This window comes from Rattus norvegicus, chromosome 8, assembly GCF_036323735.1.
Source record: "Rattus norvegicus strain BN/NHsdMcwi chromosome 8, GRCr8, whole genome shotgun sequence".
In the NCBI taxonomy this organism is placed as follows: Eukaryota; Metazoa; Chordata; class Mammalia; order Rodentia; family Muridae; genus Rattus; species Rattus norvegicus.
Genome location: NC_086026.1, coordinates 49,221,861 through 49,245,688, shown reverse-complemented (window position 1 = coordinate 49,245,688; position 23,828 = coordinate 49,221,861). Strand labels below are relative to the sequence as shown.

Genomic DNA, 23,828 nt, shown 5'->3' with positions numbered 1-23,828 from the left:
GAAATTTAAAAAGGATGAACTTTTAGAAACATTCAAACATGGAAGCAAGAAGAGATCAGTAACCTAAACAGACTCCCCATAACAAACAAGGAACTCAAAACAGCAATCAAACACACTGGACTAAGAAATACCCAGGCCTGGATGAACTCTCAGCAGTATTCTATCAGACTTCAGAGAGATCTACAACCAACACTCCTTAAGAAAATCAAAAGGGCTGTTTCTGCAAAACCAGTGTTGCTCTAATACCCAAACCAGATAAAACACATTAAAAATAAAAGACAAAAAACTACAGGTAAATATTCTTTTTGAACATAGATTTCAAACATTCTCAAACTGAATTCAGGTATATATATATATATATATATATATATATATATATATATATATCGCAACATGATCAAATTTTCTTTATTCCAGATGTGCAGGAATAGCTTAACATACATAAATCATATTAAATATTAAAGCAAAAAATTATACAATCATTTTAATAAATGCAGAAAAAGCCTTTGACAAAGTTTCACATTTTTATAACAAAATTCCTAAAGAGAGACAGAGCATAGTTTAACATGATAAAGCACATGCATAGTAAACCCACACCGATAACTAACCCCAACAGACATACTAATTTGGAAGGGGAAATACATATAAGGCTTCAACCTACATATAGAACTGTAGGGAACTAAGGAATGCTGAGAGCAAGAGAAAACCTCCTCCTCAGGAAAGAGGACACCTATAGGTTATCCAATGTTATTTTTTTTTTTTTTCGGAGCTGGAGACTGAACCCAGGGCCTTGTGCTTGCTAGGCAAGCGCTCTACCGCTGAGCTAAATCCTCAACCCCGGTTATCCAATACCAAATGGCTCATCTGAAAACACACACACACACACACACACACACACACACACACACACACACACACACACACACTCACAAACCATGTGGACTGTGAAAGTTGTATATATATGTGTGTATATATAGTTAAGAATATATATGTATATATATCACATAAACATATAATGTGTATATTATATGGAAGAACAGTTAACAAAAGAGGTTACAGATTTTAAATGGATTATTAATTATAGAAAGGAGCATTTGGAGGGAAGAAAGGCAAGGGTTAATTGATATAATTATATTATAATCTTAAAAAAATCACACCACACACACACACACACACACACACACACACACACACACACACACGTAAGCCCACACGCAGTACCTTATAAAGCTTAGGTGTTAAAAGAGGACTATAGCATGTAGTTTCTACTACCCCACTTTATGCTCCAGGCGGACCATGCTACCAGCCCCCACCCTTGTTCCCTTGGAACTTCAGAAGAAAGACACACACACATTAGCTTATTTTTAATATGCTTTTTAGCTCAATGGCCAGGCATGTCTAAGCCTCCCGCAGCTAACATGCCCCTATCTTCACTCTAAGCTCAAAACCTCTAAGTCTTCCCTCAACTTAGTTTGTCCAGTTACCTTCTTTTTGCCCAACACCCTAAATCTGCACTCAGCTTAGCTGTGTTATTAATCTCCCACCTGCTACCCCAGGCCCAGCCAGGGAAGTGGCCAATGGCCACTCCACCAGAGATCTCACATGGCTAGTGGCTCTCTATCCCTCCAAAGAATGGTGAGTCTCTTTCCTCTTCCTGTATCCACTAGCCTGCCTGTGGGAACCTGGAAATCTCATCTCTTCTACCCAACTGTCAGCTGCAAGCATCTTTATTGATTGATCAAGAACCAATTGGGGAACAGGGCCATCAGCGCTCACATGCAGATTCCCGATCACAGCATCAAAACTGTATCCAACAAAAGACTTTCTGAATAGCGCTCCATTTATCAAGACTGAACAAGTGGTTCATTATAAAGCTAAAAAACACCTGTATAGTTAAGGAAACAATCATCTGAGTGAAGATGAAGCCAAAGAGTGGTAGAGAATCATTGCCAGCTATCTCTTTGATAGAAGATTAATATTCAGAATATACAAAAAAAAACTCAACCCCAAACGTTCCCATTAAAAATTAACAAGACTTTGGATCTGAGCGGAGTCAGCTGCTCTGGATGTGGCAGAGAAGCTGCTACCATAGATCGCAATAATATGGTTGCTTAAGCAATGTGCTTAATAAACACCTACCCCTAGGTGAAGAGCTACTGATAGTGTTTGCTGTGAGAGGGAGATTTTGTTTTGTTCCTATGATGAGCTCCTAATAAGTGATGCAAGCCTTGAGGGGTCAGTTTTAAGCATGTACATATGGGTATCACTAAAATGACACATATATGTAAAAATTAAAAAGAAAAGGAAAATATTAAAAATGTATGTATATAATATGTAATCAAAATGAAAAGGGGGTCATTAATTTGAAAGTGTTAGGGGGCACAGGAAGAGTTGGATGGGAGAGAAAGGGCGTAAATGAAGTAAATACAGTATTCTTGTGTGATATTTCAACTCTTCTCCCAAAGTTAAATTTTAAGAATAGGAAAATAATGGTAGATACAAGATAAGATCCATATGAAGCCACCAAACCCAGCCACTATTGCTGATTCCAAGAAATGTTTGCTGATGGGAGTCTAATATGGATGTCTTGTGAGAGGCACTGCCAGAGTCTTACTGATACAGATGAGGATGCTTGGCTTAGTCTTATGAAGGCTCATTTCCCCAGTGTAGGGGAATGCCAGGGTGTTGAGGTGGGAGTGGGTATCTCATAAAACTGCAAAGCTTCTGTAAGGCAAAGGACACTGTGGTTAGGACAAAACGGCAACCAACAGATTGGGAAAAGATCTTTACCAATCCTACAACAGATAGAGGCCTTATATCCAAAATATACAAAGAACTCAAGAAGTTAGACCGCAGGGAAACAAATAACCCTATTAAAAAATGGGGTTCAGAGCTAAACAAAGAATTCACAGCTGAGGAATGACGAATGGCTGAGAAACACCTAAAGAAATGTTCAACATCTTTAGTCATAAGGGAAATGCAAATCAAAACAACCCTGAGATTTCACCTCACACCAGTGAGAATGGCTAAGATCAAAAACTCAGGTGACAGCAGATGCTGGCGAGGATGTGGAGAAAGAGGAACACTCCTCCATTGTTGGTGGGGTTGTAGACTGGTAAAACCATTCTGGAAATCAGTCTGGAGGTTCCTCAGAAAATTGGACATTGAACTGCCTGAGGATCCAGCTATACCTCTCTTGGGCATATACCCAAAAGATGCCCCAACATATAAAAAAGACACGTGCTCCACTATGTTCATAGCAGCCTTATTTATATTAGCCAGAAGCTGGAAAGAACCCAGATGCCCTTCAACAGAAGAATGGATACAGAAAATGTGGTACATCTACACAATGGAATATTACTCAGCTATCAAAAACAATGACTTTATGAAATTCGTAGGCAAATGGTTGGAACTGGAAAATATCATCCTGAGTGAGGTAACCCAATCACAGAAAAACACACATGGTATGCACTCATTGATAAGTGGCTATTAGCCCAAATGCTTGAATTACCCTAGATTCATAGAACACATGAAACTCAAGACGGATGATCAAAATGTGAATGCTTCACTCCTTCTTTAAAAGGGGAACAAGAATACCCTTGGCAGGGAATAGAGAGGCAAAGATTAAAACAGAGACAGAAGGAACACCCATTCAGAGCCTGCCCCACATGTGGCCCATACATATACAGCCACCCAATTAGACCAGATGGATGAAGCAAAGAAATGCAGGCTGACAGGAGCCGGATGTAGATCTCTCCTGAGAGACACAGCCAGAATACAGCAAACACAGAGGCGAATGCCAGCAGCAAACCACTGAACTGAGAATAGACCCCCGTTGAAGGAATCAGAGAAAGGACTGGAAGAGCTTGAAGGGGCTCGAGACCCCATATGTACAACAATGCCAAGCAACCAGAGCTTCCAGGTACTAAGCCACTACCTAAAGACTATACATGGACTGACCCTGGACTCTGACCTCATAGGTAGCAATGAATATCCTAGTAAGAGCACCAGTGGAAGGGGAATCCCTGGGTCCTGCTAAGACTGAACCCCCAGTGAACTAGACTGTTGGGGGGAGGGCGGCAATGGGGGGAGGATGGGGAGGGGAACACCCATAAAGAAGGGGAGGGGGGAGGGGGATGTTTCCCCGGAAACCGGGAAAGGGAATAACACTCTAAATGTATATAAGAAATACTCAAGTTAATAAAAAAAAAAGAATGGGAGCATCTTCATAGAAGCAGGGGAAGGGGGAATAGGAGAGGAGGAAAAGGAGATAGCATTTGAAATGTAAATACATAAAATATCTAATTAAAAAAGATATGTTAAAATGTATTAAAAGTAGACTGGGCAAAGTCTGTTCTTGTATCCATCTCCATATAATAGAGTAGATTTTTGATTTTTGGTTGTATATATTTCATATCTATGGCTTGATTTGCATTTTTCTGATGAGCAATGATGTTGAAAGTTTATTTCTTGGTAATTCATACAAGTGCTTTGGAAAATATTCAAATACTTTGTCCCACCTTTTCAGATTCATCTCTTATACATGCATACAATATTTATTTATTCATAAACACATGCTGTTATGTGTTTTGAATGATCTATTTTGAATATTAACTCTGTATAAAACAGATGGTTTGCAAATATTTCCTTTGGTCCATAGTTGTTTCATTTTGTGGAGTGTTCGTTCTATACAAACATTTTGCTGGTTGGAGTCACAGTTATCTTTTTGCACTTTTCTTGGTAGTTAAACAGTATTTTTTTTGTTTTTTTTTGTTTTTTTTTTAGAGGTACTACATGATTTTATTTTATGTAAAGTCTCTAAGTCAGACATAATCTGGTGAACTGGTACTGATGAAGACTGAGATGGATCCTATGCCACTTAATGAATGTTAAACAGTATTTTTAAAGGGGCAGAAATGTAAGTTCTTTAAATTACTGATAAGTTTTTCAACAAGTAAGAACATAATTTACAATTCAGCTATTTTTTCTGTTCAATTAAATATTTCCATTTCATGTATGTACCCATATTTATTAACTTTGCAACAAGTTAATGAAATTTATGTAATGTTAAGAGTATACCAAATTAAAATTTTAAGAAAAATCATAGAAATTATTAAAATTGTTATATATTATATACTGTACCTAGATTATCTTAATCTAATCATTACGAAGAATCCTGATAAGCATTGTCCTCTAGATGGTCCTAATGGGAAAGAAATATAGTCAAGCTTTGATCCCACACTATCTGGAACCAAAATCAAAAGTAGTATTTTTACGCTATATTGTTTTAGATCTTTAGATGAGATATCTTCATGCAATTCAAAATAGATAAGGGATAAAAAAATGATGAGGCATTGAGGGACATGGGAGGGCATGAACCACCAGTATCAGCTCTGAAAAACAAAAGGGCTGATTTTTAGAATTAATACGTCAGTATTGGAGTAACTTAATTTTGCAAATATGTGTGTCCATATTAGTTTTCTAAAGAACTATTAGAATTGTGTTTAAAGAATAATTTTAAAAGGAATTTAAAAATAAAAACAACACAGTAGCTGAAGTTTGTTCTCCACGTACGAAATGTTGAAACTTCAGAAACTCTTTAGCTATATTTAACACCATATTTTGATCTATTCCCTTGGATTTTTTTCTTCAAATTAACATCTTTTGAAGTACCAGACTACAAAAGTGTCCACAGAGGCCCATGGGCAGTAATATCATTTCCAAGCTAACCCATGTTTCTAAAATATAGTATGGGTACGCTTATAACATATCTGATAAAATCTCCAAAACTTTATGCTTCGAGCAAATGAAAAGTTGAAAAAAAACATTAAAATTATAAGCAGTAACTGGATGACATGTATGTTGGGATTCAAATCCTTAAAGGATAAGGTAGCTTTTATAACAACCCCCGTGCTGATACTTGTGTTTAGCCCTATTTTCTCAGTAATTAATAAGTGAAGCAATTTCTTCAATTATTTTAACTAAGTGACATCTAAATTCAGGCAAAGAAGACATAGAACTTTAAGGTACGTTCTAGTGTGCCAGAGTGTGATTTTAGAAAGCTACAAAGTCCATGTGAGATGGCGTGGTAAACACATGGCATCCCACAAAGATGAGGCCAGCCAGTCATCCACACCCAGGAAAGGTGATGGTTTTTGTATATAAATAACACAGCAGATGTCTATCATGTAGTTATTAATGAAAACTTCACATACCATGCATAAAATTTATGAATGTGCCTTAAATTCTCAGCTTTTAATTTGTACATCAAATTATGTTCTGTTTGACTCTTTTAGTTCAAATGAGAAGAAAAATTGGTCTCCAGAGATCTAAACCAAAGTATTATACATTTCTTTTTATTCCTTAATAACCTCCACATCCAGATGAGATACATAAGTCAATAGGGACCTGTGGCAACTGGTCAGAAGGCCAAGGTTGCTTGTTCCTGTAAGTCGACTAAAAGGAGGTTCTTGCTGGGCTGTTTTAAGAGGTTAACTATGAAATTTACAGTGTGATTTAATGTATTTTGCACCGTCGGAAACGTTAATAAAACAAAACATATTTTATTCTCTTCCTGGTAAATTAGGGGGACACTTTCAAAGAGAGTGTCATAGTTATCACCGGGCACATTCTGGTTGTACATACCTGTAGCTTACAGAGGCAGGAGGACCAAAAATTCAAAGCAACTTGGGCCACATAGTGAGGTGTTTTCTCACAGCAAACAAACACACCACAATCACACAAACAAATAGAATACAAGCGTGATTGTAGCTATCTGAGTTAGAATCAATGTCAGCCCAGTATTTCCTCACACTTGCTTTCAACTTTGCAAATGAGATGAGTTGTATGACTAGCCCTTGCTAGTGCAGACCCATGGCAGTGGGTACATCTTTATGATGGATGTGTGCCATGCTGCCACAGTTAGTCGGATATACTACTTCTCAACACGGTATTGCAGCTTACTCAAGGACACAAAGGCAAGCTAGCACAGTAGGATGCCCTTTCTCAAGCATCTCTGAAATGCAGTGGGAACAAATATTAAAAGGCTGGGTCCAGGCCAAATTAGTTTTCCAGCTTCACCTTCCTCATCTGCTAGAAAGAGTGACATGTATTGCATTAAGAGGGTGTGTGTGACGGGTAAATAAAACACATTTTGATTCACACTTTTGATATATGTATAAATGTGGACAACTGATTGTGGGGTTTATCAGGCACACTTTACCTCCTAGAAATTATCTAAGGTATACTTTAAGTCAAAACAAATGTGGCTCGTGGAAATAACAATAATTATATGAAAATCTTTCAATTTCTGTAAGTTGGAGAATAAAATCAATGAATACTTTTGAATTTTTTTTGCCTAAGAATATTTATTTTTATACTTAATGTTTGATCTACTTTCTCACAGAATAAAACTCTAAATTTCTGATATGGACACTTTGCATTTGAACACAGTGTCAGGAATTTTTCATAGAAGGATAACTGATAGCTGTTATCAGTAACCAATAGAAATAATACAATGTATTGTATTCATGGACATATGCTTACTCTCAACACTATGGTTTTCAAAGTGTTAGAAAATAAAGACCTATATAATTTTAGCTCATGAAAGGAAATAAAGACAGACTGGGGAATAAGCTGTTTTGTTGAGTGTTTTCTAAAATGTCCATTTCCTCACAAGCATACAGTGTCATTTAGTGACTATATTATATACAATTTTTAGTTTGAAAATTTAAACATACAAAAGGAGATTTCTGAAAGTCTTGTTTCAATTGAGAAAAACATACTGCAAGAATATCACACTGGATTTCAAATTTTGGAAAATGTTTTAAAAGTAGTAAAATTAAGTTTTTTTCTGACGTTTTCTCAGAAAACAAAAGCAAGGCAGGAGTACAGTCTTTCTGCTGAGACAGGTTCACAGGGTATTTTCTTTGGGATTCTTATTTATTTATCAAGGAATGAAAACATTATCAGTCACTTCATTAAAAATTAGGACTAGGCATTTGAACTGCTTGTTGGAAGTCTCATGGTCATATCAGAAGCACAGTTTAAACAGGGATGCTGCAGATGTTAAGCGTATTCATCCTTACTTGATTATTTACTCTGAGTAAACACAGAGACAAAATTTATTTTCAATAGTGCTTTCTTCACTTCCTTGTTCCTCAGGGTGTACACAACAGGGTTGAGTAGTGGTGTCAGCACCGTGTAGAAAACGGCCACAATTCCGTCTACAGCATCTCTGGAGCCTGGCCTCAGGTAGATGAAGAGACCAGGGCCAAAGAAACAGAGGACCACGATGCAGTGTGAGGCACATGTCTGGAAAGCTCTGTGTCAGCCCTCTGAAGTGCGGATCCTCAGAATAGACCAGACAATGGACACATAGGACAGGGAAATCAGAAGAAAGCAGCCAGAAGCCACCACCCCGATGTTCACAAAGATGACCATCTCGTTGACTGCGATGTCTGCACAGGCCAGCTTTAGGATGGGAGGTGCATCACAGAAATAATGCTGGATCTGGTTGGGTCCACAGTAGGGCAAACGGAAGGTCAGCGTGGTCTGGACAGCAGAGTGCAGGGACCCAGTGAGCCAGGTTCCTGCTGCCAGGAGGGCACACACTCTCCCACTCATCAAGCTGCTGTACCTGAGTGGGTAACTGATGGCCAGGTAGCGATCATAGGACATGACTGTGTAGAGGAAACACTCGGTGCTACCCAGGAAGTGGAAGCAGTAGAGCTGTGCCACCCAGCTGTGGAAGGAGATAGCCCCACCCCCTGGGGACACCAAAGTCATCAGCATTTTGGGCACTGTGACTGTGGACAACCACATGTCAATAAAGGAGAGGTTGGTGAAGAAGTAATACATGGGTGTGTGAAGGTGGGAATCCACCCTGATCACCACCAGGATGAGAAGGTTTCCCAACACAGTAAGAACATAAATCACAAGGAAGAGTCCAAAGAGCATGGTGTCCAGGACTGGTGCATGAGGAATACCTGAGAGGATGAATGTGGTCACTATGCTCATGTTTGACATTGCTTCGTATGGATTATGGCCATTGAATTTGTACTGATGGAGAACACAAAATAAAAATTATATATGTATAATATATATTTATATATATTGCATAGACACCCCAGTCCAAAGGAATGGTTGCTTTTTTTATTCTAGTCATACCTCTGTTAAAAATAACTAATTCGTTAAATTTATGTGAAATGGTTGACTTTTAACAAGAGGTGTAAATTAAGTATTCTTTGTTTTGTAGAATCAGAGAAAATATTTTTGAAAATAACTAGTGCTAATAACCTTCTCCTAACACCAACCTCCATTCAAATAGCCTTCTCTCTCTTTCTTTTATCATGTGCCTGCAAACACACACACACACACACACACACACACACACACACACACACACACAATCATTCATTTTTTCCTTTGATCATTAAATAAACACATCTAGATGATTTTATAGTAACCTTCCTCCTGGATAGTAGATGCTCTCGGGTCAGCAGTGGATAGAAGGAAGGCGTGAGCCTGCAATATTATTGTGTTGCTGACTGCCTGCCATTTTTCCCTGTGTCCTGCCTTTCTGGTCATATGAAGCATTGGAGACCACCACGGTGATGGAGAGGGCACATCTACTTTATTTCTTCTTATCACTCCACGACTTTGAGTTAGTGTTCATTCTATGGAGGCATGATCAAATGTTCTCTGCGTTTTAAGACGCTCATGAAAAATTGTGTTTCAGTTGTAAAGAGAACTAAACCTTGACACAACTTTGAGTGTCAGGTCTGAATGAAATATAACAATACAAGACATTTGAACTGTATATATAGGTCTGAAATGATTTTTATTTGTTGGTAAGATGTTTATGAGACAAGAATTAGTGTTTTTTTTTTTTTTTTTTTTTTTTTTTTTTTTTTTTTTTTTAACCAAAGAGAAGACTGGGTGCCTGATAAATAGTATATTTAAATATAAATAGATGTGGAAAGTAGCAGAAGCTAAATGGAAGTCTGGCTAGAAATCTAGACTAAGCCAATTAAAAGGAGCATAACTTGCTCAGTGTTTAGGACACCTTTGCACTTTTCATTCTTGCCTCTCTATCAGACGCAGCCTTTTCCTGTGGGGAAGTCAGCTGGAGTTTGGCTGGATGCTCAGAGGTGAAATGCTATGGTGTACAGAGAAAGAACTTAATTGGCTGGTGCATTATATAATAGACTTTTATTAAAACACACGATGTTAGCTGAGCCAAAACTGAAGCAATGGAAGCCATCTTTAAAAAGGAAACTGAAGAATCTAAGAATTCCACCTGAATACACTGTAGAATTTCCAATGTGACCAGCCAGGAATGAAATACTGGGTTTAGACAATTTTGGCTACTTACCAATTTATGGAGGTCAGATTTGGATCACAAGGGAGACATTAAAGTTTAAAGAACCTTTGTGTCCTTGATGAGCAGAAGCAGTTCTTCCCCCTCATGGTTAAAAACACAGAAGAAAAAGTATGAAAGCAAGAACCTTTGGAGTGTTGGATTGGGGTTGAAAGCTCAGGAGATATGAATTTGGCTTTAGATTCTTCATCGGTAAGAATATTTCAACATTATTAAAAACATTGAGATTTCCAGCCGAACCCAAGTGTGCAAGCCAGTTCTGCTTTGATGGACTATCATGTATTTTAACCCTTTTATTTTGCCAAAATGCAATGATTAACCATGAAAGTCTAGCTTCCAGACTTTGCAGGGAATGATCAACACCTTTCCTGGCTCTCTTATTTCAAAAGTGGGTTTTCAAGCCCTTGGGGGAAATTCTCTGTAGATGCTCCCAGTCTCTCTGATGACTCTCACTTTCTGCGCTCCAAGGACATTTGATTGTGGTCCCTAACAGAGATTCATTAATTAAGCTCCCCGTCTCCAGGGCATTGCAGGCTTGTAAGCTTCTGTCTAGGAATGGATGCTACCTCACATTTTCTAGCTCAGAGGTTTCTCTGAGACTTCTGCCTTGTTCCTTTTTTTAAATTTAAAATACGTTTGCATGTTCAGTGAAGGTGCTTTTGCTTTTTATTTTCACATGAATTAATGAAACGAAAGATATTTTCTTCTGGAAACACGCAGAAGATGTTTCCTTCTGGACTTAATACACGTCTTAGCTGCTGGAGGAAGAGTCCTCATGAAAATAAAAGCAAGCTGAAGCCTGCACTTTGCTAAAAGTAAAGCCAGCACCATTAGATGGGCGATGTTCCTCCCTGTGGAAAGGATTTGAGTACTGGAAGTCCCTTAAATTAACATTTCTGACAGTTAACCTATCACAACACTCAATTTTCTAACACTGGTGTAGAACTTAATTAAAACATTAGATTTATGTGAAACTCTCACACTTTTTTTTAAGAATGTTTTATCAATTACCAGCAATTTAGTTCTACTTAACTGACTTCATTGTCATTTTATGGATTGTACAATTTTTGGATCCTCGTCTCATGAGAAATGTATATTCTGGTCAGTATAGGTTTTCTATCAAGAAGACCTCAAAGATGGCATTGGATGACCTTGATGTTTTTGTAGTAAGAAAAGAATTATCCAATTTTTAGGCTCTTCTTCCTAATATGGTGAGAATCAAGAAATCTGCACTCAGGCAGGCAAGATGGCCAATAGGTTAATGTGCTTACTGCATATCCTTGACGACCCAAGTTGGATTCCATTTGGACCTACATAAGGGTGGAAAGAACTACCTCTAAATTCATCTTCTGACCTCCACAAGCACACAGTGACATGTGTACCTTGTCACACACATCATTCATAGACAATAATGATGATAATAATAATAATAAGTTAAAATTAAATGTAACTCTTCACTTACAGACTTTATAGAAGATAATGCCGCATAGCCCCAACCATCCCCTTGTGATGGAATCCTTTTCTGATGCTCTGCAAATGCCTAACAACCATATTCATCTCTGGACGTGCTGTGCCAGGGTTACTCCTTGACTCATCATTTCTTTAAAGCAGCAACTGTGTGCCTCATGGATACTACATATGTCATTTATATTCCTCAACAGTGCATGAAATTTCAGTGCTCAGACAAAGCTAATTTTCTCAGATTTATTATTAAGTATTTCCTGGCTTGATTTTAAGTGGTAATTTAAAACATGTAGAAAGATAATAGATTTCTTTTTTTTAAGACTTACAGATCCTCTTCTGTCCAAATGCTCACTGACTAGATGCCGTGAGACGACCCAGAGAAGGAATGCATTTCGTTTTGATGGGACCAGCAGCTCATGTTCTATTTGCTCGGACTTCTTAAATGCAGCCCAGAGATTCTATTTAATTTTTGATGACTCTTTTTTTTAATGTATACACTCTTTTTAAAGAAGATGCAACTGGGATATTCTTGCACAAAGCGAACATTTTTCTGGGATGCGGTTATGCGGTTTGTCATCCCCAGCTACAGAGACATCATTATAAACATGGGGGTGGCAGCTAAGATTTTCTTTCTTTCAAACCTGCTCATTCTGTACAGCCAACAAAATGCCCTTCCTGCATTACTGACTTGAAGAGGCCCTGCACTCCCTCCCCTTAGACAGTGATAGACTCTCTGGGCATTATACTTTATTTTGAGTAGAAAAACACATCCAGTCTCTCGTCTCTTAGGAACTCCACAACCGTGACTACGATGTGTGCACGTTGCTATTCCTATGTATTTCTAGGCTATGCCCTTCTGGTCTAGATGGAATGTTGTTAGGAAACCCAGCAGCTTCCTGTGGTTTCTCCCCCTTTATTACTCCCATTTCCAATCTCAGGAACCATCTTCTCTGACCCAGGGTTCCTGTTTCCTTTGCACTTTCTTCTTCTCATTTCCTTGTTGTTTTCTTCCCCTGTGGAGTCATTTAGACAAAGTTGAGTTTCCTGTGCTTTCCAGAACCTTCCCTAAAGCTTTGGGCCATAAGATTTTATTATTTTAGTATTTTTGCCTCTTTATTTGCTCATATGAGATTTACTGAACACTTTTCCAATTACATAGAAGGTTTTTTTTTATTAACTTGAGTATTTCTTATTTACATTTCGAATGTTATTCCCTTCCCCGGTTTCCGGGGCAAACATCCCCCTAACCCCTCCCTCTCCCCCTCTATATGGGTGTTCCCCTCCCCACCCTCCCCCCATTACCGCCCTCCCCCCAACAATTACGTTCACTCAGGGTTCAGTCGTGGCAGGACCAAGGGCTTCTCCTTCCACTGGTGCTCTTACTAGGCCATTCATTGCTACCTATGAGGTTGGAGCTCAGGGTCAGTCCATGTATAGTCTTTGGGTACTGGCTTAGTCCCTGGAAGCTCTGGTTTGTTGGCATTGTTGTTCATATGGGGTCTCGAACCCCTTCAAGCTCTTTCAGTCCTTTCTCTTATTCCTTCAATGGGGGTCCTATTCTCAGTTCAGTGGTTTGCTGCTGGCATTCGCCTCTGTGTTTGCTGTATTCTGGCTGTGTCTCTCAGGAGCGATCTACATCTGGTTCCTGTAGGCCTGCACTTCTTTGCTTCATCCATCTTGTCTAATTGGGTGGCTGTATATGTATGGGCCACATGCGGGGCAGGCTCTGAATGGGTGTTCCTTCTGCCTCTGTTTTAATCTTTGCTTCCCTATTCCCTGCCAAGGGTATTCTTGTTCCCCTTTTAAAGAAGGAGTGAAGCATTCACATTTTGATCATCCATCTTGAGTTTCATGTGTTCTGTGCATCTAGGGCAATTCAAGCATTTGGGCTAATAGCCACTTATCAATGAGTGCATACCATGTGTGTTCTTCTGTGATTGGGTTACCTCACTCAGGATGATATTTTCCAGATCCATCCATTTGCCTATTAATTTCATAAAGTTATTGTTTTTGATAGCTGAGTAATATTCCATTGTGTATATATACCACATTTTCTGTATCCATTCCTCTGTTGAAGGGCATCTGGGTTCTTTCCAGCTTCTGGCTATTATAAATAAGGCTGCTATGAACATAGTGGAGCACGTGTTTTTTTTATATGTTGGGGCATCTTTTGGGTATATGCCTAAGAAAGGTATAGCTGGGTCCTCAGGCAGTTCAATGTCCAATTTTCTGAGGAACCTCCAGACTGATTTCCAGAATGGTTGTACCAGTCTGCAATCCCACCAACAATGGAGGAGTGTTCCTCTTTCTCCACATCCTCACCAGCATTTGCTGTCACCTGAGTTTTTGATCTTAGCCATTCTCACTGGTGTGAGGTGAAATCTCAGGGTTGTTTTGATTTGCATTTCCCTTATGACTAAAGATGTTGAACATTTCTTTAGGTGTTTCTCAGCCATTCGACATTCTTGAGCTGTGAATTCTTTGTTAAGCTCTGAACTCCATTTTTCAATAGGGTTATTTGACTCCCTGTGGTCTAACTTCTTGAGTTCTTTGTATATTTTGGATATAAGGCCTCTATCTGTTGTAGGATTGGTAAAGATCTTTTCCCAATCTGTTGGTTGCCGTTTTGTCCTAACCACAGTGTCCTTTGCCTTACAGAAGCTTTGCAGTTTTATGAGATCCCATTTGTCGATTCTTGATCTTAGAGCATAAGCCATTGGTGTTTTGTTCAGGAAATTTTCTCCAGTGCCCATGTGCTCGACTTGCTTCCCCACTTTTTTCTTCTATTAGTTTGAGTGTGTCTGGTTTGATGTGGAGGTCCTTGATCCACTTGGACTTAAGCTTTGTACAGGATGATAAGCATGGATCGATCTGCATTCTTCTACATGCTGACCTCCAGTTGAACCAGCACCATTTGCTGAAAATGCTATCTTTTTTCCATTGAATGGTTTTGGCTCCTTTGTCAAAAATCAAGTGACCATAGGTGTGTGGGTTCATTTCTGGGTCTTCAATTCTATTCTATCGGTCTATCCGTCTGTCTCTGTACCAATACCATGCAGTTTTTATTACTATTGCTCTGTAATACTGCTTGAGTTCAGGGATAGTGATTCCCCCTGAAGTCCTTTTATTGTTGAGGATAGCTTTAGCTATCATGGGTTTTTTGTTATTCCAGATGAATTTGCAAATTGTTCTGTCTAACTCTTTGAAGAATTGGATTGGTATTTTGATGGGGATTGCATTGAATCTGTAGATTGCTTTTGGTAAAATGGCCATTTTTACTATATTAATCCTGCCAATCCATGAGCATGGGAGATCTTTCCATCTTCTGAGGTCTTCTTCAATTTCTTTCTTCAGAGGCGTGAAGTTCTTATTGTACAGATCTTTTACTTACTTGGTTAAAGTCACTCCGAGGTACTTTATATTATTTGGGACTAGATAATAGATTTCTTATACCAGCATTATATCCTATAGTTCATATATACTCACTAACTTCAGACGTTGCAACAGATTTCTTTTACTTAGATGGCCAGGCTGTCTGCCTGTTCCTTTGTGAGAGCCCTAAACACCAAATTCAGAAAATGCCTTGAAACAGAAATGGTCAGCTTCTAAAATTTTCTTCCTCGGAAAATTCAGCTGTCTGTAATTTTCACAGATTGAGTGCACATCTTTGTAAACATTTGGTCCAGTTTATTAATTACTTGGGGTTAAATATAAACCCTGTTGGTCTATTGACCAGGCTGTAAAATCTATAGTATATAAATGATACAGTAAATCATTTGCTTTATATAACTGTATGAAAAGTGTATGGACAAAAGTTTATAAGCATGTGTACATAGCTGGTACATTTTTTAAACATTACATTCTTTTAAAAAAGATTTACTTATTTATTTATTTATTATTCTATCTGCATGTACCTGTGTATGCCAGAAGAGAGTACAGCATCACATTGTATATGGTTATGAGTTACCATGTGGTTGCTGGGAATTGAACTCAGAACTTCTGGAAGAACAGCCAGTGCTCTTAACTGCTGAGCCAACTCCCCAGGCCCAAAAGTTTGAATTTATGATGAACAAAGCACTTCTATAATTAACATTGACATTAGAGTATTATACATTGCCAGCTAGTTTCGACTCAGTATTTCTACATTCATTTCCATTTGTTTACACTTGGTTTTGTTCATTCATTATTGCGATTTTTTTTAATCATGACTTCAGATTACTTTCTTTTTTATTGGATATTTTATTTAATTACATTCAAAATGTTATCCCCTTTCCTGGTTTCCTTTCTGGAAACCCCATATCCCATCCCCCTTACCCCTGCTTCTATGAGGGTGCTCCCCCTCCCACCTACCCACTCCTGTCTCAATGCCCTGGCATTCCCCTACATTGGGGGCATTGAGACTTCACAGGAACAAGGGCATGTTCTCCCATTGATGCCAGACAATGGCATCCTCTGTTACATATGTGGCTCGAGCCATGAGTCACTCTATGTGTACTCTTTGGTTGGTGGTTTAGTCCATGGGAGCTCTGGGGGGTTGGGGGGGGAGTTGGTTGGCTGATATTGTTGTTCTTCCTTTGGGGTTGCAAACCCCTTCAGCTCCTTCAGTCCTTTCTATAACTCCTCCATTGGGGACCCCATTCTCAGTCCAATGGTTGGCTGTGAACATCCTCCTCTGGGTTTGGTGACTGTATGTGGGATGGATCCCAGGTTTGGAAGTATCTGGATGGCCTTTCCTTCATTCTCTGCTCCACACTTTGCCTCCTTATTTCCTCCTGTGAGTATTTTGTTCCCACTTCTAGGAAGTACTGAAGCATCCATGCTTTGGTCTTCCTCCTTCTTGAACTTCATGTGTTCTGTGAATTGTATCTTGGGTATTCCGAGCTTTTGGGCTAATATTCACTTAACAGTGGGTGCATATTGTGTGTGTTCTTTTGTGACTGGGTTGCCTCACTCAGGACGATATTTTCTAGTTCCATCCATTTGCCTAAGAATTTCATGAAGTCATTGTTTTTAATAGCTGAGTAGTACTCCATTGGGTAAATGCACCCCATTTTCTGTATCTATTCCTCTGTTTAAGGACATCTGAGTTCTTTACAGCTTCTGGCTATTATCAATAAGTCTGCTACGGACATAGTGTAACGTGTGTCCTTGTTATATTTTGGAGCATCTTTTGGGTATATGGTCAGAAGTGGTATAGGTGGGCCCTTAGGTAGCAGCACTATGTCCAATTTTCTGAGGAATCTCCAGACTGATTTTGAGAGTGGTAGTACCAGCTTACAATCTCACCAACAATGGAGGAGTGTTCATTTCTCCACATCCTTGCCAGCATAAGCTGTCACCTGAGTTTTTGATCCTAGCTATTCTGACTGGTGTGAGGTGGAATCTCAGAGTTCTTTCGATATGCATTTCCCTGATGACTAAGGACGTTGAACATTTCTTTAGGTGCTTCTTAGGCATTCACTATTCCTTATTTGAGAATTCTTTGTTCAGCTGTATACCCCATTTTTAATAGGGTTATTTGGTTCTCAGGAGTCTACCTTATTGAACTGTTTGTATATATTGGATATTAACCCTCTATCAGATGTAATATTGGTGAAGATCTTTGCTTTTGGTAAAGATGGTTGCTGTTTTGTCCTATTGACAGTGTCCTTTGCCTTACAGAAGCTTTGAGATTTTATGAGGTGCCATTTGTTTACTGCTGATCTTATAGCAGAAGCCATTGGTGTTCTGTTCAGGAAAATTTCCCTTGTGCCATGTGTTCAAAGCTCTTCCCTACTTTTCTCCTTTTAGTTTGAGTGTATCTGGTTTTATGTGGAGGTCCTTGATTTACTTGGACTTGAGCTTTGTGCAAGGAGATAAGAATGAGTCAACATGCTGACCACCAGTTGAACCAGCACCATTTATTGAAAATGCTGTCTTTATTCCACTGGATGGTTTTAGCTTCTTTGTCAAAGATCAAATGACCAGAGGTGTGTGATTTCATTTCTGGGTCTTCCATTCTATTCCATTGATCCACCTGCCTGTCTCTGTCCCAATACCATAAAGATTTTATCACTATTGCTCTGTAATACAGCTTGAGGTCAAAGATGGTGATTCCCCCAGTAGTTCTTTTATTGTTGAGAATAGTTTTCACTATTCTGGGATTTTTGTTATTCTAAATGAATTTGCAAATTTGCTCTTTCTAACTCTATGAAAAACTTAGTTGGAATTTTGATGGGGATTGCATTGAAACTGTAGATTACTTTTGGCAGTATTGCCATTTTTACAATATTACTCCTGCCAATCCATGAACATGGGAGATATTTCCATCTTCTGAGATCTTCAATTTATTTTTCTACAGAGGCTTGAAGTTTTTGGTCTTATAGATCTTTCACCTGCTTGGTTAGAATCCAACTGAGGTATTTTATTTGTGGCTATTATGAAGGGTGTTGTTTCTCTAATTTCTTTCTTAGACTGTTTATCCTTTGAGTAGAGGAAGGATACTGATTCGTTTGAGTTAATTTTATATTCAGCCACTTTGGTGAAGTTGTTTATCAGGTGTTAGAGTTTTGTGGTGGAATCTTTGGCGTCATTTAAATATACTCTCATATCATCTGCAAATAGTGACATTTTGACTTCTTCCTTTCCAATTTGTATCCCTTTGACTTCCTTTCATTGTGTAATTGCTCTGGCTAGAACTTTGTGTACTATATTGAATAGGTAGGGAGAGAGTGGGCAGCCTTGTCTGGTCCCTGATTTTAGTGGGATTGCTTCAAGTTTCTCTCCATTTAGTTTAATGTTGGCTACTTGTTGGCTGTATATTGCTTTTACTATTTTTAGGTATGAGCCTTGAACTACTGAACTTTCCAAGACTTTTATCATAAAGAAGTTTTTTTTTTGTCAAATGCTTTCTCAGCATCTAATGAAATGATCGTGTGGTTTTTTTTCTTTGAGTCTGTTTATATAGTGGATTACATTGATGAACTTCTCTATATTGAACCATCCTTGCATCATTGGGATGAATCCTGCCTGATCATGTCGAATGATCATTTTGGTGTGTTCTTGGACTCTGGTTGTGAGACTTTTATTGAATAATTTCACATCAATATTCTTGAGGGAATTTGGTCTGCATGTTTCTTTCTTTGTAGAGTCTTTGTGTGGTTTAGTATAAGTGTAATTGTAGCTTCAATGAATGAATTGTGTAGTGTTCCTTCTGTTTCTATTTTGTAGAATAGTTTGAAGATTATTGGTTTTAGTTATTCTTTGAAGATTCGATTTATTTCTGCACTAAACCCATCTAGTTCTGGGCTTTATTTGGTTGAGAGACTTTTAATGACTACTTCTATTTCTTTAGGTGTTATGGGACTGTTTAGATGGTTTATCTGATCCTGTTTTAATATGGTATCTGATATCTGTCTAGAAAATTGTCCTTTCATACAGACTGAATGTAGGCTTTTACAGTAGGATCTGATGATTTTTTGAATTTCCTCAGATTCTGTTGCTTTGTCTCCCTTTTCATTTCTGATTTTGTTAATTTGGATACACCCTCTGTACCGTCTGGTTAGTTTGGCTAAGGGTTTTTCTGTATTGTTGATTTTCTCAAAGAACCAGCTCCTTGTTTTGGTCTTTCTCTGTGTAGATTTTTTTGTTTCTACTTGGTTGATTTCAGCTATGAGTTTATTATTTCCTGCCATATACTCCTCTTGGGTATTTTTGCCTCTTTTTGTTCTAGACCTTTCATGTGTGCTGTCAAGCTGTTAGTGTATGCTCCCTCTAGTTTCTTTTTGGAGGCACTCAGAGCTATGAGTTTTTTTCCTGTAAGTTTGGGTATGTTGTGCCTTCATTATAATTAAATTCTAAAGTGACTTTAATTCATTTCTTTATATATTCCTTGGCCAAGTTGTTATTGAGTAGAGCATTGTTCAGCTTCCTTTTGTATATATGCTTTCCGTTGTTTTTGTTGTTATTGAAGACCAGCCTTAGTCCATGGTGATCTGATTGGATGCATGGGATTATTTTGATCTTCTTGTATTTATTGAGGCCTATTTTGTGACCAATTTTATTGTCAATTTTGGAGAGGGTACCATGAGGTGCTGAGAAGAAGGTATATTCTTTTGTTTTAGGATGAAGTGTTCTACAGATATCTGTTAAATTCATGTGGTTCATAACTTGCTAGTTTTACTGTGTGTCTGTTTAGTTTCTGTTTCCATGATCTGTCCACTGATGAGAGTGGTGTGTTGAAGTCTCCCACTATTATTGTGCGAGGTGCAATGTGTGCTTTGAGCTTTAGTAAATTTTCTTTTATGAATGTGGGTACCCTTTCACTTTGAGCATAGATGTTCAGAATTAAGAGTTCATCTTGGTAGATTTTTTTCCTTTGATGAGTATAAAGTTTCCTTCTTATCTTTTTTGATAATACTCATTTGAAAAGTTGAAAGTTGATTTTATTTGATATTAGAATGGCTTCTCCAGCTTGTTTCTTGGGACCATTTGCTTGGACATTTTTTCCAGCCTTTTTTCCTTAGGTAGTTTCTGCCTTTGTTATTGAGGTGTGTTTCCTGTATGCCACGAAATGCTGGGTCCTGTTACTTGTCCAGTATCTTAGTCTATGCCTTTTTATTGGGGAATTCATATATGTTAAGAAACATTAAGGAATAGTGATTGTTGTTTCCTATTATTTTTGTTGTTAGAGGTGGATTTATATTTGTGTGGCTCTCTTCTTTTGGATTTATTGGAAGAAGATTACGTTCTTGCTTTTTCTAAGGTGTAGTTTCCCTCATTGTGTTGCAGTTTTCATCTATTATGCTTTGTAGGGTTGGATTTCTATAAAGATATTGTGTAAATTTTCTTTTGTCATGGAATATCTTGGTTTCACCATTTATAGTAATTGAATATTTTGCAGCATATAGTAGCCTGGGCTGGCATTTGTGTTCTCTTAGGGTCTGTATGACATCTGTCCAGGATCTCCTAGTTTCACAGTCTCTGTTGAGAAGTCTGATGTAATTCTCATAGGTGTTCCTTTATATGTTACTTGACCTTTTTCCTTTATTGTTTTTAATATTCTTTCTTTGTTTAGTGTATTTGATGTTTTGACTATTATATGATGGGAGTAATTATTTTTCTGGTCCAATCTTTGTGGAGTTCTGTAGGCTCCTGTATGTTCATGGGCATCTCTTTCTTTAGGTTAGGGAAATTTTCTTCTATAATTTTGTTGAAGATATTTACTGGCGCTTTAAGTTAGTCTTCCTTCTCTTCTATACCTATTATCCTTAGGTTTGGCCTTCTTATTGTGTCCTGGATTTCCTGGATGTTTTGGGTTAGGAGCTTTTTGTGTTTTACATTTTTTTTGATGGTTGTGTCAATGTTTTCTGTGGTATCTTCTGCCCTTGAGATCCTCTCTTCTATCTCTTGTATTCTGTTGGTGATGCTTGTGTCTGTGAGTCCTGATCTCTTTCCTAGGTTTTCTATCTCCAGAGTTGTCTCCTTTTGTGCTTTCTTTATTGTTTTTATTTCCATCTTTAGATCCTGGATGGTTTTGTTCAATTCCTTCACCTGTTTAATTGCGTTCTTCTATAATTGTTTAAGTGATTTTTTTTGGTGTTTCCTTTTTAAGGGCTTCTACTTATTTACCTGTGTTCTCCTGTATTTATTTAAGGGAGTTCTTATATCCTTCTTAAAGTCATCTATCATCATCATGAAATGTGATTTTAAATACGAATCTTGCTTTTCCAGTGTGTTGGGATATCCAGGGCTTGCTGTAGTGGAGGAACTATGTTCTGATGACACCAAGTGGCCTTGAATTTTGTTGCCTGGTTTCTTGTCCTTGCCTCTTGCTCTCTGGTTATCTCTGATGTTAGTTCATCTTGGTGTTACTGACTGGAGCTTGTCCCTACTGTGGACGTGTGGGCCTGTGATCTTAGGTGTGAGAGTGTTCCTTGGAGACCAGTTGTGTCCAGGCAGGTTTTGTGTCTGGAGGGCTGTGGAACAGCCTTCGCTTTGGGTGCCGATGAAGACTGAAAGGGTCCTGCTGCATGGTTCTCTGTGGCTCCTGTGTCCTCTATTCTCACAGCAAGTTTCTCCTTGGATAGTCAGTGGACTGAAGGTGGGGTCCCACTGTGAACTTAGGAGTGAGAGCCATTTTGGAAGACTTGCTTTTTGTGGGCTGATTTTAGGTCCAAAGAACTGTGAGAAAGCCTTAGCTCTGTGTGCAGATGGAGACTGGAAGCTCTTGTTGACTATGTCCTTATGCTGGTGTTTAGGCATCTGGGTTTGGGTAATTATCTAAGTGCTGATTTCTGGTTTCTTTTTCTTTGTATGGGTGTTTTATTTCTTGGTTTCTATTTCATTCATGGTCTTCCTAACCCATGTTGCTTGATGTTGAGCAGGAGGATTCTACCCAAATTAGAGGCCGGACTTCTGGTGACTAGCATGGGTTTTTGTATTGTAGAACATGGGGTCTTTTCCTGAGATGGAGACTTGAATTCTGGTAGACTGTGTGTTCTCTGATGCAGTAGGGAATCTCCATCTGACTTGGAGGCTGTTAGAGGGAGATAATGAAGAGAGGGAAGATTGGGAATAGTTTTGGGGGGTTAAAGAAGGTAGAGGAGGTGTGAAGGAGTTCTGGTGGCTGGTATGGTCTCTGGTCCAGCAGGGATTCATCCCCAACTTGAGACAAGGAGGGAGAGTGGATTGGACACTGAATGCTTCCTGTACCCAATGAAGGCCTAGGACTACATTGTGTTTATTTGTGAGATACATAGTTATCATGAGCCACAGTGTCTGTACCTGCTTCACACTGGGCACTTTGCTGGATGGCTTTGTATGTGCGAACATCCTCACATTTCTTCTCTGGCATTTCTGTGGTGTTGTCCCTGGCATGTGCTGACACCTCTATAGCATGGACAGTTGTTTTAGCATCATCTCAGGATACATGAAACTTGGTATTGTCTTAAAATGTAATATTACATAGCAGTTGAAGATAACTTATTTTAATGTTTTACTTATATCATAGATGAATCTTAACAATGTTATGCTAATTTCAAAGGCTATGTTGAAGTGGTACTACACTATGTCATTTATATGAATATCTAAAAGAGACAGATCTTTGTTGGCACTTGGCAGGTGTGTGCTACCTGGGAAGAGAGCAGGAGTCAGAACCGACTGTTAATGGTGTCAGGAACCTTAAGGATCTTGTTAATGCTTTGGGTATAAGCAATATTTGCAGGAAACTATAAATGTCCTATAACTATATTATAAATTCAATTTCCACTTTAAGTAGGTAAATTTTATTGCTTTTTAGTTATCTTTGAAAATGATGTTAAGTATAAAAAGTAAGTGGGTCATATACTGAGAGTACATCATTATTGTTTTGGGGAGAGATGTATGATAATAGTCATATTCTTCCTATCTACTCCTTCCAGTTTTTCCTACCTCTCCTTCCATTTGGGTCCCACCCCATTTCTGCTTCTCATTAGGAAAAAAACGGGTTTCTAAGAGACAAAAACAAAACGAACAAACAATATGCTAAGATAAAACAAAAAACATCATGAGGAAATTAGAAAAGGCAAACCAACAGAGGGAAAAGATCCTAAGAGAAGACAAGGAATCAGAGAGCCACTCATTCACCTACTCAGAAGTCTCATAAAAACACTATTCTGAAAGCTGTAATATATATGCAGGGGATGTGATGCAGACCCAGGCATGCCCTGTGCTTGCTGCCTCATGGAAAGAATTCTGATTGTGAAGGAAAGTGGGTCAGAAAGCAAATATTTTAATATAGCAACTAATTTCATCTTACCTTAACTTTATATCTTCAAAGAAGCTTCATAGGAATGGATACAACATTTATGTGTGCATAGAGTAATTATGTGCATGTACACGAATTACACATAAGTCTTTGTAAACAATGTGCCATAACCCAACTTCATTCTGGCTGGCTGACAAATAAAACATTTACTGAGGAAACTTGATTAATGCATGAAGGATTTAATACTGAGGAACAAAA

At 38.3% G+C, this 23,828-nt stretch overlaps 1 pseudogene; it reads right to left on the bottom strand.

Moving 5' to 3' along the window:
• Or10g7-ps1 (olfactory receptor family 10 subfamily G member 7, pseudogene 1) lies at positions 8,092–9,027 on the bottom strand (annotated as a pseudogene).